At 40.8% G+C, this 14,743-nt stretch overlaps 1 protein-coding gene across 3 annotated transcripts in view; it reads right to left on the reverse strand.

Annotated features, from left to right (window-relative positions):
* PIK3CA (phosphatidylinositol-4,5-bisphosphate 3-kinase catalytic subunit alpha) overlaps positions 1-14,525 on the reverse strand; it is a 36,892-nt gene extending 22,367 nt beyond the window's left edge. The window contains exon 1 of one of the 3 annotated variants that reach the window (XM_032119202.1): positions 14,486-14,525. The gene's annotated coding sequence lies outside the window, so the exon portion shown is untranslated. Of the gene's footprint in view, positions 1-761; positions 876-6,722; positions 6,804-14,485 lie in introns of those variants that run through there. The other 2 variants (XM_032119203.1, XM_032119204.1) reach the window with 2 other exon arrangements.
* Positions 14,526-14,743: the final 218 nt, after the last annotated feature.

Consider the following 14,743-nt stretch of genomic DNA (forward strand, 5'->3'; position numbering starts at 1 on the left):
AATATCCACGAAAGTACTGAAGTGCCACTGCAGATTTAGAAAAATGCTTTTCCACTAACACCTCATGCATATTTAGAAACGCTCTGCAACTGACTTCTTTTTAAGAAAGAGCTTAAAGAAGCTGTTTCATTTCCCTCATCATTGTAATAGCCTCAGCAAGCGGATGCTGAAATGGAAAGTTCTCAGCACACACAGTGTATTTACAGAGACAAACTTGGGAAGCTTACCAATTACAAAACATTACCAGTGAACCCAAATAACACCATTTAGAATAACTTGAAGGGTTCCAAACCACCGTTAACTGTCCTCAGCTCACAGATAAAAAGAAATACACTAATTATACGGCATCTTTTTGATCAGGCAAAGCATGAACGAGGCTCTCTCCATATCACTGAATCACATGCCTATTTACATTTCTTAACTGCAAACACAGGCAGAAGCACATCACTGTTACAGCACAAACCAGCACAAAGCCCCCAAACAAACAAGAATATGCAGTTATATCAGCTTCCTGTCCACACACACACAATGATAGTATAGATGGACCACAACCAAATTAAATATTCACAACACAGACTGAGTTTATACCAGCAGCGTTTTAATTTCAGTTCCACCATCCTGCTGAGGCTCCTCTGAACTGTGAGAGCCCATTTTTGCCCTGCCCAAGGCATGTGTTCTCACTCCTCACCCTGCTGGCACTGGGGCTCCCTGAGCCAGCTGGTTACGGGTCAGATGGATGAAAGAGGCAGAGAACAACTCACTTTCCCTTTCTTGTGCTGCCTTCTGTTGCTTTAGCTCCTTCCTGAGATCCCCATGGAGTCAGCCCTGGGGGCTGCCTGACTGCAGCAGTGCCGGGCAAGAGCAGCTGCAAGGACGGTGCCTCGTTCCACTGCAAGCTTTCCTCCCTCCCCACCAGCAACTGCCAACACAGAAACAGAGGCAGGAGTGGGGGACACACATACATCAAAAATGTAAATCTTTTTAGCCAAGCATCTCTTCAAAATAAACATCAACCTTGGCTTTCTTAAAGAATTCAAACATTAAATGACGACTCAATCTCTCCTTTAAAATCTTGCAAACAGTCCAATGTGACATCCCAAAATCTACAATTTTTAGAGCAACTGCACCAAGACAGCAGGTTTTGTTTTAAACTGGGATACAGGCATGTGCTGGAACGGTGCATGCAGTCTCTCTGTGTGCACATTCATTTCACTTGCACATGTAAGCACGCCTCCAGGGTTTGGATTTGGAAAGCAAGAATGTAAACAGAAACAGTTTTGAAGTATAGCTGGCAGCTTGTGTTTCTGTGTACACTTTCAAATCTGGAAGGTTGCCTGGAATAAATAGAATCAATTATGTTCTTCGACAGTAAAAGGACTGTAATTTTAAGGGAATTCTAGAGACATGTTATTTAAATGAAACTAAGGGGATATGCAAACACTTCAAATGGACACACCTGCAATCCCTGACCTTTCTAAAGCACCTTAAACATTTTTCCCTGCCAAAAGCTTTGGGACACCTGGACTAGTGCAAAACAATCTCTGGTTTTGAGACTCCATTCCAAAAGAATAAACATACATGAGGGAAGACAGCAGGAAGATAAACAACATACTTTCCATAATACAGATTTCTACTTGCTCCCAGATACCATATGAATTCTAATTTATATAACCTATTTTCTTGTAGGATAGAAATTAGCTATCATCTGACATAGCTGATATAGTCCCTTATTAAGAATATGAGATTCCAAGTTTAGAAAATTCGGTTTCAGTAAACTATGACAGTTTTATCGCCTCACAGATGAAGACACACTCTGCATGCCAGGGGGGCAATCTAAGGGAAAAAAAATATTATTGTTCACTTTAGCAGACTTATAGTTAAGCCTGTCTGTCATCAGCACGAGCACCTACAGTTACTCTTCAGCCTCTGCAAGGAAGTTCTTCCATCACTAAAGTACCAACTAGCAAGAAACGGAGCAGCATACAAGGAAGCAAGAAGTGCACTGTGCTGGAATACTGCATTGAAGTATAAAGTATGGGATGCTTATACAAAGAGGTACACACACCCCAGTGACTGAGAACTGAATAATCTGCACCGCTATACACATCAGCCAGCATTTCAAAACCCATTCAAAAGGACAGACTAAACACTTGATACAATTTTATCAGCCCACATTTGAAATTGAATGAGTCATTCAGTAAACTGCTACACTTTAATTGAAGTCCATTAGTTTTTCCAGTCACAAGACAAACTCCATTACACCGTTTTTATAGACAGGATGTAGCAATGTTTTATAATAATTTGTGGCATCTTTGGTATCAGAGAGCTGCTCATTAAGATTTGTGACTGGATTGATTTCTTTTCCAGGTACAAGTTTCCTCTAGACTACTAGCACTGCCTTCTACTCATTAAATAATCCAACTGTTTATGATTTTGATTTACTGTGCACTCACATGTAGGTTAAATGATTCTCCTGATTCTCTATCACACTGGCAGAAGTATCCATTACAGGTATGACCCCTTTTATAAAGTACTGTGGAATCCCCAAAACAGAAGCTGTGAATTTCTACAAATAAACGAGTTCCTGGAACAAGAACAACACTTTTCAAAATGGAAGAGACATTTCAACCTTTCTAAATACCAAAATGTTTTACTCTCACCATCAGACAAATCAGGCACTCTAAAACATGAAGAGAACTGGGCAGAGTAGTCTGTCTAATTTTGCTGCTGTCCAAACCTGCTGTGTGGTGACAGTAAGACTGCTCCAGACTAGATATGTTCAGTACTGTCCTTTTGTTCTTCCTGTTTGCCAAGCTGGCACTCTTCCAGAATCCAGGAAGACAAGTACAAAGATGTCTGAAACTGTCCTCCATGAAAAAATTATTATACACAGATTTAATTGGTAAAAATATTGCTTTGTTCAGAATAGAAAACAGCAGACTGTTGCACTGCAGTTGTGTCTTATTTCATATGTATTGCTTTCGTTCTTATTTCCCAGAAAATGTGCAGATACCCGGAACGCCTTATCTGATCACAAACAGCAGCCCAAGGGAAACAAACAGGAGGATTTAACACTGTCAAAATCATCTTGGCATTTAGCTTCCCTCTGAAACACGCAAGTATTTCCAAACACTACCAATTTTATTTGTAGTTACCTACTTCTCCCACCCTTCAAAAACAGCACTGAGTATATTCGCCTTGTTCTAGACAGAGCTAAAGCCCCCTAAAATTATTGGCAACATCTGTAGAATAATAGCACAGCAGAAATACAAGATCATTATTTCCTGTGAATGCAAAACCTCACTAGAAATTAGTGAAAAGCAGTTTCACTTTAGTTAGATATGAGAATATGGGGCAGCTACATTTCAGAGCTGTTCTCTTTAAAGTTATCTTACATCCAGATTTTTTTTCCAGAATACAATACTCTCCTAGTGACTTTCAGATACTATGAATAAAATTAATGGTGAGGTCATCCCGAAAAAAAGAAGAACTCACTACAAAGTATTGCCCAAGAAGAACTGTGTTATGTTGCTGAAAAAACCACAGGATCAAACAGCTGAAACAAACCCAAGATGATCAGTTTAAAAAGATTTACTATTGCTGGAGTATTTTTTCCTCTCCAAGTGAACCCAAAAGACCTTTGTGAATACTTATTTTCAAATCCCCTTGCTCGCCCTCCCCCATCCATGCAGGCATAGTGTTTACAGCTTCCCTCACTGTCTGGGAGCCATGAAAACAGGATCACGAGAAAGAAGCATTTTCAAGTTGCTGGTGACCTCCAGAACTCCCACTACGACTGTGCCTTTTCCCTAGGGATCCCATGACATAGCGAAGGCAGAATATCTGTCCTAGTACATTTTCTTCCAGCTAAAGGCAGAATTTTGTCTCTTTTTTAAACAAAGGAAAGCCTGGAATTAAATTTTCCTTTTTAGTCCAAAATCATTCAGTAATTCCATCTCTAGCTCCATCTCAAAGGACAGGATTTTGTTGTTTATACAGGACTAGTAGTCATAAAGCACAACAAAGAATTAGAAAAGCAACATATCACCTATTTACACTTCACATATCTGCTTACTCATTATTTCAGCAATTAGCTTGGCTTGTAGTGCAGCAGAATGAGAACTACCTTCCCACCTGGCTCTGTGCTGGTCAGAGCTGTTCCTACACAGTAGGCTGTGAGCTCTGGAGGACAGTGAGCAGCACCCAAATTCTTTCAAGCTGTTTAAATCCAGAGCTTTAAAGTTTGGCAACAAAATCAGAGCAACATGCCATTTTGTACCCATAGAAATAAGGTGTTCCTCTGATTACATACTTTTGTTTAATACTCCGTTTCATATGGCTGACAAATACTGATTTATGTGAACATCAGGAAGAGCACAAAGCCAAAGCACACCACAAAATCTTACTCTGCTCCTTGCTGCAAATATTAATGGTTTCAATGTCAGCTTTCCCATGCAGTTCTGCTTTTGGAAATTAGTGCAAGACGATGTAAACAAAAGCTTGCACTAGAATGTAGCTAATGAACCCAGGTTTGAAAAGTAACAAATGCTGGTTATATAATTAAAAATATATAAAAATTCCACCTTAAATAATGCTGTTTATTTTTCTTTCCATGTTTCTTCCCATCCTCCCACCTTCCTGGGATATTTGGAATGCAGACAGTAAACAGGATCTTTAAAAACAGGAAGTGCTGGCACACAGACAAGGAACCAGAGCAGAGTTAATCCAGGTGTTCTGAGCTCCCTTCTAGTCTGAATCCCCACCCAACAGGAGCAGCTGTGTAGCAGACCTGTAACTCAGATCCAGGGCCTTTCCCAGTGCTGATCTCCCCAGATTTGTCACCTTGGCTTTTAGAAGCAACTGCTGCAGCACGATGAACCTCCAGTTGTGTTGAGGAAGAACAAAGATTTCCTCTCCTACTGTCCCTACTCAGAAAGGCAGGGAAAGAACTGCAATAAAACTCCGGAGGTCCAGCAGACCTCACACAGCTACACTTGCCTCTCTGCCACAAGCAGCAGTATCAAGAGGGTTCAATTATTAATTTACATTCATCTTTACACAAATAGTCACCCTGTGAGCCCGTTCTTTACTAAGAAGCAGCTGAAAAAGACATCAGACTCTGACTTATAGTATCTTGTTTACTTCCCATGTAACATTTCTTAGGATGCAGTCTGGAAGCAACTTTAAATTGAGATCAAATGTTTCTGCTGTACGAAGTTACTCCAGACCCTGAAAGCAACTAATGCATAAAACCAGAAAAAGCTTTTGGAGTGGCAGTGGATAGCACCAATCTCCACAGATTTTTAATAGCAAGCCTAGAACAGTGAACTGGAAACTGAAGTTTCAGTTCTGTAATCCAAATATAAATTAGCTTTCCATTTATTCTATCTTAACTGACTTCTGTAGCCAAATAGTACTTAACAGGAGTATGGGTTTAGTCTGCATGGACTTACTGAATTCAGTTAGCAGGAATCATTATCTTGTATTTACTGGCAAACAGAGGATAGCATTCAACTTCATTTTTGTTAGAGGATTAGTAAGGAACCACATGCCTCAGCAAAAGCCATGGAAGTAGGTTATTTTATTTTTCTCTTTGTTTAAAGTCCTAAACTGAAAAACTTAAACAATGCTTTCTCCACTGAGCTACTCCTCAACTCCCTTTCCAAAACCATTTGTTGAGAGAAGGAAGTTTGTGGCAGAGTTAACACAAAGGCACAGCCACTGTAATGAAAAAATTCAATTCTGCAGCTAAGTCCACTTGTCCTATAAACAGCTGAAACTCACACAGTTCCTAGCAGGTTATCCTATACAAAGACACATGGAGTAAGACAGCAGCAAACAAAGCCAGTTCCCTGCCCCGTGGAAGCTGTTGTCTACTTCCACACCAGCTACAATCACAACAGGAAAGGGTCAGTCAGAAAGGAAGCCCTACTCTATCACTTGTTTGTGATACCGTCAATGGTGATTAACGAAATATTTATTTAGCAGTAGATGATAACCCTGCTGAGAGGTAAACAGCAACAGTTTTCCATAAAATATTTTCTAGAGACCAAGACTGTCCTGCCAACCCCCCCCCACCAAGTGGGGATAATACCCATCTGCAAAGAATTTGGCACCACTAATTGCTCCCATCAGGCTTCATCTCCCTAAAGGTCACAGATCACACTGGACGTATTGCACCTAAGCATATAGGAAAACTGGGCCTTCTATTTGAAACAACACTGCAAGACTAAAATCCCGATTTTGTACACTTATCTGACTGCTTCATGTACGTTACAAAGAAAACAAAGATTCTCTGAAACTTTAAGAAGTGTTTATTCTTGTTCTAGCTGGTGGCCCTGGTTGAACAGCACTTTTCTCTGCCCTTACAGGTTGCATATCACAATCATGATGCTCAAGACGTCAATACATTTGCATTTGTGTTCAACAAGTGGAAACAAACATGATTCACTGTGACTCTGTGTGTCAGTAGGCCCTGCATGCTCCAGCCTGAAGCACAAAACCAGCTCTGGTAAACTGGGACATGGTTCTTCAGTCTTTAATCAAATGTTCATCATTCCAGTACATGACTGTTAGAAGCAGCTATGATTTGATGTTAAAGTCCTCTGCACAAATTAGGCTGCAAATGAGATCAAATGCCTGTTCAACAGTACCAACATTATTCTGCCACATTAAGCATATAAGGGAAAGAGAAGAGAGTGCAAGCAGGAGATAGTCACCACCATGGATCCTGTGGTGTCCTGGTGGTCCTTCAGTGCCCTGGGCTTCCTTGCAGTGGTGGTAGAATCCCGCTTGATTCACTCCGAGTCACTTTTATACCATCCCTCATTAGCATGAGAATCGTGAGTAGGATGGGTTTTTGGTTCCTCATTAGCATGGGATGTGAAAGTGGGAGTGGTTTTCCAGATCCTCATTAGCATAAGGCAGAGTGGGAGTGGTTTTTGGTCCCTCATTAGCATGAGATGTCAGAGTGGGCGTGGCCTCACCATCACACATGGTCAGGTCTCATTGTGGTGGTCACTAAGGGTCTGCTCTGGGGGTCGTACAAGGCACACATCCCCCCAAAACCAAGTGTCCTCTTTGTGACCCCCCTCCTTGGCTTGTGCAATTACACACTTGTTCTGTAACACACCACAATGGAGCGTTGCTGTGAAAAGCATCACGCTTGGTCAGAACTGAAAATGTTCCTTTTTGTGGCTTCTGCAGGGCAGCTCTGGTGTTTCTGCAAAAAGCTACACCACTGAGCAAGTGTTTAAGCCAGATGCTGCAAATGTTATTAACCCTTTCCTTACAGCATCTGCTTTGCAAACCATGTTATGCAACACAAGCATGGTAAGCGTGGGGCTACTGAGATGAAGCTGTGTGCTGTGCATCTCCCTTTCCCCCACTTCAAGCTGTAACCCAAATTGTTTCTCTGACAAGGCCAGGGTACCAGCAATTTGTGGTTGATGCATCAGAAAGAAATGGCTAGTGTTTGTCTAAATAGATAATGTTTGTAGTGAACATGAACTCCCCAAAGAAGTGACATAAGCTCACAGGTATTTAAGCAGTGACTATCAGTCACATCTCTGCAGTAGTTACTACAGGATTTCCCAGCTTCCCAGTTTAGAAAGTCACTTTCATAACAAGATTAAATGGTTTGAGACTAAGGCACATGCAGCCTACTACTACAGAGCTCTGTAAGAGGGATATATTAAATTGAAAGGCCTTTATTTTTAAAAAGCCAAAAAGATACTGGTAGTAATCAGTCATTGCTATTGAGAGAATTTTACACAACTGAACAAAAAATGAAGTATTTTTTAAATGCATGGATGGTTCTTTGGAAACATTTCATTAGTGTTTTCAGAGGTGTGTATATTCAAAAAGACTGAAATCAGTTTTCAGCCTGGTGAAGTTTAACCCTGGAATACACCAGAAGACCACAAAAGTTCAAATGTTTTGGATTTAATTAGCACTCATTAAAAAACACCATTAGGGAAGCATATCTATTTTGCAAAGCATCTTTTTTGTTGTTTAAAAAAATAACTTGCTCACATACCAGGACAATAAGAGATTGGAATCTATAGCCATGGTTACACTTCCCATATCCCCCTGAAGCTGTTTGTGATACTGTGCTAACTGCTGATGTACAATGAAAAGCTTGGAAAAGAGGTGATGAAAGAAGAGTTGAAGAGCTGGATTACAAAGCAATTTGACAACATATTTAAGAAGAGTTTCCATAGTCAGGAATAGATTTTGCTATCCTTTTCTTCATGTATAAACTCAGCCGTTTTATTGCTTGTTGGCTTCTGTTTCCACCTTTATCTTTTGGTGGTAGTTTTGCCATTGCTCCCCAACCGTCAAAACATTCCAAGCTGGAGCTATCTAAGATCAAGGGAGTGCTGCTGAGCAGTGATAACAACATCAGTGCTTTATCCTCCATTTCAGAGCAAGATGAGGAGGAAGGCAAGTTATTAGAATCTTACATGTTCAACCTTGGTTGAACTCGAGCAAAAGAGTTAATCTCTACCTTCTCAAATCAAATGTTAAAACCAATTTGAGCCCTTTCTTTTAACTAGCAATCTCTTATCCAAAACTTTATGTAACCGTATAAGTTTATCCTCTCCAATGACAGCCTTACAATTTCACGTATTACCATTTTAAACCAAAATACAAATGTAATTTATCATAAATCAATCTTCACAAAAAAACTTGCTACACTGGCAGTGGAACTCACAGGCATATCCTCAATTATACACCACAATCATGACTATTCCAGATGTCTAGTTGTTGCTTAAAAACTAGCTCTTAAACACCAGAGGCATTCTTGGGACAACTGCTCTTTTACAGTACTTAATACCTTAAAATTGAAGATTTCAGGGGTGACAGCATGAAACTGCAAGAAGATAAAATACAATATTTTAATCACTTCCCTCCCACCAGTGGAGACTGCCTTGATAAACTGGTAAGTGGAACTGGTTGTTCAACATCCACAAAGGCAGAAGAACAATTTTCAGTGTTACTATTATCACTTCCACTTTTATAATCCAGTCACAGCATTTCCTGGTTATTCTGTTAAGAGCTGGGAATATAAATTAAAAAAATGAAGAATAAGTGGTATTTTTATAGTCTAAGCAGTTTAAAGACATCACAGGCATATTTTGGAGTATTTGGACTGATAGTTTTGACTTTCCTTTTCACAAAGGAAGTTAGCTCTATCTAGAAGCTTATGTTAGCACTATTAATTTCCATCTTTCAAACTGCTCCTGTAGTCAAGTGTTTTCCAGCTTTAATGAAAAGTATCTTAATGGCACAAGCACCAAATATGGATCATAACATTCCTCGTCACAGAGAGCACATTTATTGAGTTTGAGAAACAAACAATTCCTCTCCACTCTGCTTGCCTGGTAAACAAGCCTTTACCCTCTGCTCATTCTCCCTCTTTTGCACTTGTATTTCCAAGCATTCCGCATTTAGTTTGCCAACGTCTTTGCAGAGATCAATCTCCTCGCTTTTCCAGCAAGTCAGATGTCAAAGTCCCAAGGCACTGGAAATTTTGTTCTATTAGATTCAGATCACATAACAGGCATGTATTTCTACTTATGGCTGATTAGTCTCAGACGAAATGCTGAATCTTGACTATTTTCCTTTCAGTAATGTTCAAAGTTTCTTGCATTTCGAGGACATTCAAGAATTTGTTTCTTTGTTGACTGCTAATAGCTAAGAGAAGGAATAAGGTTGCAACAAGGAGTAATTTTTCGTTCACCAATTTAGCGTCCTCTGCAAGGAGCTGACAGTTTAAGACACTTTTCCACGACAACAAATGCCATTTCAGCAGAAAACCCATGCAAGAAGCATGACCCAATTTAACAGCAAGAGTTAAAAATCAGGAACAGTCTTGGAACATATTGGGCAAGAGTCATTCATCACCATTAACTGCTAGATTAAGTATTGGCAAAAGACTGACTAACGAGTATGGAAAAAAGAAAAGCAGTGAAGTCTTAATGACAGATAAGTTTTTTGGCATGTTGTACAATCTAGGAGGCAACCATCCAGCTTTCTCTCCTTTCTATTGGAGAGAAAATAACCCAAGGGATGCTTCTCTACATTTCTTTGCCTTAGAAAAGGGTCAGAATATACAGTCAATAAGTGTGACTCAGCTGTCTCGAAGTTTCAGGGAATTTACAGTCAGTCTTAGTCAATTCAGTAAGTCTCTTGTGTTCAACAAACAAGCTTTGTGGTTCACAACCCTCAAAAGCTACATTTGCAAATGTTTGTTTAATCAGAAGGTATAGGCAAAACTGCCAAGGTTTTTCTGCATAAAAATCCATGAAGGTAAGTTAACGAAAGGAAATGTGTTAACGAGTAGACAAAAGCCCCAAACAACAAAACCCAGTCTCTGGGATTTATCTAACTCTCTACTGGTAAAAAGCAACAGGCCATGAAACCAGAGATCACTGAACCTGAAGTTGTCTGTTGGGCACAACTGCTATGTTCTTAAACTAGACTGAAGTAGCCACTTCTATTGCTGCGAGTCAAGCAAAAGCTTCACCAGCGCTCCATCATTTCTCCCGTTCAACTTGACAACGGTAAGCTGGCCTCTTAGAATTTAGTTTTTACATTTCTGAAGCTCAGGTATGTGAGCACTGTTTTCCAAAGACAGACTATAAACTATAAACTCCTATTCCCAAGGAGTTTACTTAGCAGGCACAACTGACCAAGTGCTTTTATCCCCTGCTTTGCTGGGTTTAAGAACACTGGAAATAGAGAACAAATGATGATGTCTACTGTCCCTCACATTTCTTCTTTGAAATACACAGGCATCTTAGACTGCCTTGCACAAAATCTGTGCCCAGAATTAACTAGAAAAATACTTTTCTAGAATTCAAGTGTAGATATATGCCACATAAAACAACATATGTGCTGCAAAACCAATAAGCATTGCTTAGACTGAGAAGTCAGACCAAGAGTTACACAAACTGCACTCAGACTGCTGCATTTCCATATGAATACAAGTTAACATACAGGATTTAGAAAAATGCTTATTTTTCTTTTTTAAACCAATTTAATTCCTTCTACCCCCTAGTAGGGCTTGATTTTGTGCTGGGTTTTTTGTTTGTTTGTTTGTTAGATTGATTGTGTGGGTTTGTTTGTTTTGATTTTGTTAAAGTTAATACTATACCAGTGCTGCAAGAGGAAAAATAAAAAAAAAAAAAACCCAGCAGTTAATACTCAGAGTATTATTTCTGGTTCATTTAACACTTCATTAACCATTCAGAAACAGATCTGTAGAAGTTCAGTTGGGAGGATCCTCTGGAGGTTATCATGACCAACTCTGTAATCAAAACAAATCACATACATTTGTTGTCCAATTAAATACAGAGAGAAACAAATGTATTCTCTCCACTGCTCCCATTTGGATTAGGATACTACAAAGAGACAATTGTAACAGAATTCTTTGCTATGACACATTCAACTTCAAGAGCAAATGAAAATTCCCATCCAGTTTTAGTGAGAATATTTTTGTGGCCTCTTTTAGTCATAGCTACAGACAGGCATCATCCCCTTGGAGCAGCTGGATGTCTGGCTTTTTAAAAGGATGAGACAAAACTCCCACAAGCAAGGAATGCAATGCATAAAAAGCTGCAAACCCCCCAAACCTTAGCTCACACTAGAAGCCACATCTGTTCTCCAGTTAGCCAGAGTCCAAACTCTTATCCTTTCCCTCCAACTGCATCACACACACAAAAAATGCACATATGGCCCACTCTTTCTCAGTGGGGAGGATTTACTAGATCTCACATATTTTTCAGTAATTACAAACCAGTAAGTAGTAAGACAAAACTTAGTTTTAGAATGGTATTTGAAGACTAAACTGGAAAGACTGGTTTTGCAGTACTATTCTTGTCCAGGTATAAATAACAAAATCAGTTCCTGCATCAATATTGAAGTTAAAACAAAGCATCTTAGCTTCCCCTCACGCAAACACAACACTCCTCAAATGTCCTATTAACTACAGTCTTTGTTAACCTTCATTAATGTACTCAACAAAGCAAAGCTACATGATACCAATCTAGAGGTGCTATTATTTCTTCCATGATTTGGAACTAGTGTATCATCATTCCAATTTCCTCTCCCCCCAAGCAGGCAAACAAAACCAATAGCAGCAGTCTTCTATTTGGAAGTGACTGATATTTGCAAGATGTTTAGGATATTTCTGACACCCGAAGAATCTGCACCAGAAATCTCAAAGATTACATAAGAAGTTGACTTTTTATGTACAAAACGTAAGAAAGCAGTTTTTGCAGACTGCATGTGAGCCTTAGGCTTGTTGTCTAGTCATTTACTGATAGTTTTAATTCAGAAAGAAATTAAAGTTATGATGATCATCAAGGTTGTTCAAAGTTGTATTATGCATGAGCAAGCCATTAAAAAGCACACCACACAGTAAAATCTGAGGATCTGTGGATCAGGAAGTCCATTCCTTGTATCACTACACCTTTTAAAGGTGAGATTTTCTTCCAATAACTGGAAACCTCTTGTGAGGTTACTTAATTGGTCTTGTGAGACAGCATGAGGGTAAAGCATGAACTCCTTGCTGGTTGCAGAAATTCACATTCTAAAGCTTTCAGCAACTTCTAAAAAGTGAGTTATCCAGGAAAAAGTATCCTTCATTTGCTCACAGAAAGCAGGAATAGCCTGATTAACAGAGAAACAGTTAACTAAGTATTGAACCACTTTATGACTTCCAATAAAGCACAATTGCTTTGTAAACAAATCAGCTACACCCCCTTTCCCAGAGAATACTCGAGAAAGAAGAAAAAAAAAAAAAAAGCAAAAAACCACTCTCAGAGCCATCATTCACACAGTAAACTTCAACAAGAAAAAGAACAAATTTGTCATTGATAAAGAATGACAATTTGGAGCAGCCAAACAATTAAAACACTTTGGCATGGATTTGTAGGCTGGGATTCGCCTGCCCTGGAAAAACACGAAATGCTGTCTCCAGGTTGCTAAGAATGGCACCAAGTTAACACCTAGGAAATGCAAGGCATCTCACCAGTCAAATTCCAACTGCAGCTCTGGATTTGCTGCATTTACTGTCCTAAAGAAAAAGTGGACTATTTCACGGATCCCATAGGAATTGCGTGGTTTCATAAATTCCTCTGCGAACACTGTGAGCTTCGTTGATATGTGGTTTGTCTACATTGGCTAAAATATGCCTCTAAATAAGTAACAACTCTGAAAAAGTTTTCCAATGCTATTGTTTCGAGAATAAAGTCATTTATTGTGAAGCTTTAAGTTCACATGGGGCTTGATTATAGAACAGCTTATCCAGTCAGTTCCTCGTAGCAGACAAACCATTAAATCCCATCACCCTGAGTACTGGAATATTCCTAGGAACTAACAAAGTTTCCGCACAAGAAGTGGACTTTGTTTATTACACTGCATTACAGAATTGCAGCATGGAAGCAACAAGTATGAGTACACCCCTATAAACTAACTGTGATGTAGAAGAAACTAAAGAATGAGTCAGATCACGATGGGAAAGTTTCTAACTTTATCCAATGCAATAAATCCGAACTCCTGGTACAGCTCAAAGCAGGGATGTGAAGGTACAAATAACTAACAGAACAGAATAGATGTTTTCTATTAAGTTCCACAAAATCCAGACTCAGAACCCAATTTACCACTCCTTTACAAGTTTGCTGCAGAATTAAATGAAGAAAGCTTCATACTCCCTACTGTCTACTTTTTAAGTATATATACTTGCCTCCTGCTTGTTCTGAAGAGGCACCGCTTATAAAGAAACCTTTGTTCAATCAGATCTTTGGTCAACAAGAAAAGAAATACAGACAAAAAAAAAATTAGAGACATATCCATAATAGCAACAGAAGTAATTGGCTTGATATCTTAATAATTTAAGGAATACTCAAAACAGCCGCAAAACCCGCAAAGAAAAACAAACAGGCAGTTTGTGTTAGTTTAGCCAAAGTTTTGCTAATATAGAGTCTACCAGAAAAGACACAAATACTGGTAAGAAATAGCAGTTTCATACTTAACATCAGTACAAACCGATCTCTGGGTAGCAAGAAATAGGAAAGACGGTTTTACAGGTAGCAGGGATGAGACACTGCTACTGTCAGCCGAGTGCATCTGGAAGCAGGAGGTTGGGTGCCAGGATCCACACACACGCCCATCGGGAGAGGCTCTGCTCCCAGCGGCATCAACCAGCCCCATCCCCAGGACTGCTGGAGCACATTTACAGCGAACAGCTCCACTCCAGGGGTGGAGGCACCCACACTGGAAAACAACAAGCCGCTATTCTTCCTCTCCCAGGTCACTTCCCCGCGAGCACCCAGAACGCGGGATGCGGCGGTGGCGGAGCTCTCCCGGCCGAGCGCAGCCCCGCGGCCCCTCAGCCCCGCGCTGCTGCCGGAGCCCCCTCAGCGAGCGGCGCTCCGGGAACGGCCCCCGCGACCCCCGCCGCGCTCGCCTCACTCACCAGCCGCGGCCTCCCCGGGCCGGCCCGCGCCCGCCGCGCCCCGGGCCGCGCCCGCCGCCTCCCGCCGCTGCGGCCGCCCCGCTCGCCTCGGCCGGTGCCTGTGCCCCGGGCGCGGGCGGCAGCGGCACCGGCAGCCGCTCCCGAGAGCCGCCGCCTCCCGCACGGGAATAACAGGAAGGGAGCGGGGCTGACCCCGGATGGGGAAGGCACCGCCCGCCGGAACGGGAACCGCGGCGGGGGGAGGCGGGCGCGGGCCCG

Source organism: Corvus moneduloides, chromosome 10 (genome assembly GCF_009650955.1).
Source record: "Corvus moneduloides isolate bCorMon1 chromosome 10, bCorMon1.pri, whole genome shotgun sequence".
Taxonomy (NCBI): Eukaryota; Metazoa; Chordata; class Aves; order Passeriformes; family Corvidae; genus Corvus; species Corvus moneduloides.